We start from the raw sequence: 2,928 nt of genomic DNA, 5'->3' as shown, positions 1-2,928 counted from the left end.
CCATAGTTTGAGTTCGATAACCATTTACTTAACCACATTACTTTAATATGATTATTAAGTTCAACTAATTCATATTATTAAAACATCTAAAATACAAATATGTACTTTTAAAATTAATTTAAGTTCATCTCATCTCTCTTAAAAATTGCTACTTCTCAAAATTTCCCATTAAAAAATAGACCATATACCATATAAAATTAAATAATTGAAAGATCGGACTACGGAAAACCACACAACTTTTCGGAAAAATTTTGACCACCTGCACATGCACACAATCGTCAATAAATAAAATTAAAAAATAACTACTATTTTAGTATTTTAACTATTTTAATAAACGCAAAAATAGCACAGTGTTTATACGGCGAAGTTATAAAAATTTGGAAGAACTAATAATGCACTGACGCATACAAAAATCAAACGAATACTAAATTTCATTTATCAAAAGCATTCGATAGTCGTGGCTCAACGATAACCATTTAGTCGAACGGCGAGGTTATCACATATGCTTTAGTATACAAATAAATGAATGATTTTATTCGAATAAAACCATTCGATAGTTGAAATCATTCATTCATTAACCATTCGATAGTCTAATTCATTCAATAGTTCCCATCGCTAATTGTTTCTGAAGTTGGAGGACTAAAATTTGGTAGGAGAGTTTTATAGAGATCAAAAAAAAGATATATGTAAAGATATTTTAGTTAAATGATACAGGGTGTTCAAAATATATTTATTATGTACCTACTAACATAATAAATATATTTTGATTTGGATCACTAACATAATAAATATATTTTATTTTTTTGAAACTAAAATTAATAATAACCATTTAACAAAGAATGAAATTGAATTGATATTTCCATAGAAACGCCTTTTGATTTTTAGGATTTAGAAAAAATTCAACTATATTTTTATGGTTTTCTTAACTTTCTCCAAAACGGCATGGAAATTTAAGTATAAACGGGATTAACCATTTTATGGAATGCAACATTTTTTATGAAGAATGCATTTTTCTCAAAATGTCAATATTAAAAATTTTTCCTTTGTAAAGACAATCCGAGGGACATACTGTAGAACAATAAATAATAAATCATATCAAAATATTTAAAATAATCGAAGTTGGAAGAAGAAAAAAAATTGTTTAAAACATATTTTAATATAAAATTAAAATTTATTCTTTTAAGAGTATGTATTACAAATTATTAATTTTTAGATTTTAAACAAAGTATTTTATAATACCAAACTCTAATTGATTGCCCATTCTTATACTAATAATTATTTTTACTATCGATATTGGGTAATAACAGAACTGTCGATAGTACTGCTCATGCCTATATCCCTCTCCACACTCCCACACCGCATACTCCCGGAAAAGTAACCTAGGTGGCTATGCATTTTTTTTGTTTGACATTTCAAAATAAACATTTTATTTTAGATCAAATTTGGACCAAATTTATTAGTTCATCGGTTTTTAGTTCTTATATTATAATGTAAGTTTATACAGAGTAGGTTGATCTAATACACAAATTGATATTTTAAAAATTTTAGCCATGGTTTTGCATGAAATCAAGCGTCGGATTACCTAAATGGTTATATAATAATAAATACTTTGCTTCGCAGTTACTGCTAGACCCCTAGACGTGTAAACACAAACACTGACTCATAACTTCGCTTGCTGAAACGAAATGATTACATCAAAAGTGAGCATTTTGTGTACAAAGAACAGATATGTTTTATTTTTATGGAAATTCTTCACATCCATCATATACAACTCTGTAAAAGTCACAGGTCACAGGAATAACTTCACAGGTATGTTTATTTTAGACTAATATTAGTAAATTTTGGACATCCAGGTTATAAAAAATAATGCTTTTATTCCTTATCTTAAACATGAAAAGCGCTAGAATAATGCAATTTTATGAGACTATTACTACTACCCTTGATTAGGCTACTACCTTACTTTAGTCTAAGGCTACTACCGTATGATCGAAAAAAAAACGGTGTCAAAGATTCTTAATTTTGACTAGGTAAATACCGTATGATCGAATAAAAACGGCGTCAGCGATGGCTATGAAATGAAGATCGCTGTCATTTTATATGTAAAATTATATGGAAAATGTCATCGATCGTCATTTCCAAGCCAACTGGACGCCGTTTTTTTTCGATCATACGGTATTTGGCGCTATTCTTAAAAGGTCGCTCTCCAAAGCTTTTGATAATTTCGGAGCGGTTCGGCTTTTTCCGGAATTGGGTCGCCAAATATTACTTATTCAAATTTATTCTTTTCTTTTAATTTTTTCCTCCTTAAGGCCAGCTGACCGTAAGCACCATTAAAAAATTAAGAAGAGTATGCGCCAAGTAAATGACGTCTCTCGGGCTTGACCTCGCTAGAATTATTATCGATTGTCATTCCCCAGCCGTCTTGGACGCCGTTTTTTTCGATCGTTTGGTATTTAATGGTTATATATTTGTTTCTTATTTTCTTTCCGTTCTCGGTAGGTTTTTCGAAAACCGTACAGAAATATAAACGATTAGAATGAAATAAAAGAAAAAGGAACCTTTTCCAAGAAAGTCGTGATTTGAAGTTTTTTTTCCTTAGGTCCATAAATATTGAGAATGATAAAAAAATTCTCTCTTTCTGTTGCAAAATGGCTTTATTATGATCGGAAGGAAAAGTTTCTTTCTTGGAAGTCGGGGAATAAAATTGACATGAAAACGAATCACACAGTAATAGCAATAAATCATTATTTTGACGGGTCTGTTTCTTATTTCGAGTTTTATTATCTTGTTTAACGGATATTTCAGAAATTTGTCTTTAGAAGAGAAATAGTTATTCCACATCGAAAAAATAAAATTCCAGTCTTGCAATGCATGTCTTTGAAAGTTATAGTTATTCTATAGTTAGTCTCAAGTTTAGTTGTTGCAAAA

The 2,928-nt window shown here is 29.3% G+C and overlaps 1 long non-coding RNA gene across 1 annotated transcript; it reads left to right on the top strand.

The window, feature by feature from the left end:
• The first annotated feature begins 1,402 nt into the window (after window positions 1-1,402).
• Window positions 1,403-2,631, top strand: LOC115885242. Its single transcript, XR_004050700.1, has 3 exons — window positions 1,403-1,490; window positions 1,549-1,809; window positions 2,500-2,631. It is a non-coding gene; the product is annotated as an uncharacterized LOC115885242 (long non-coding RNA).
• Window positions 2,632-2,928: the final 297 nt, after the last annotated feature.

This window comes from Sitophilus oryzae, unplaced genomic scaffold (genome assembly GCF_002938485.1).
Source record: "Sitophilus oryzae breed Bouriz unplaced genomic scaffold, Soryzae_2.0 scaffold_378_pilon_pilon, whole genome shotgun sequence".
Taxonomy (NCBI): domain Eukaryota; kingdom Metazoa; phylum Arthropoda; class Insecta; order Coleoptera; family Curculionidae; genus Sitophilus; species Sitophilus oryzae.
This window is presented reverse-complemented; position numbering and strand designations above follow the sequence as displayed.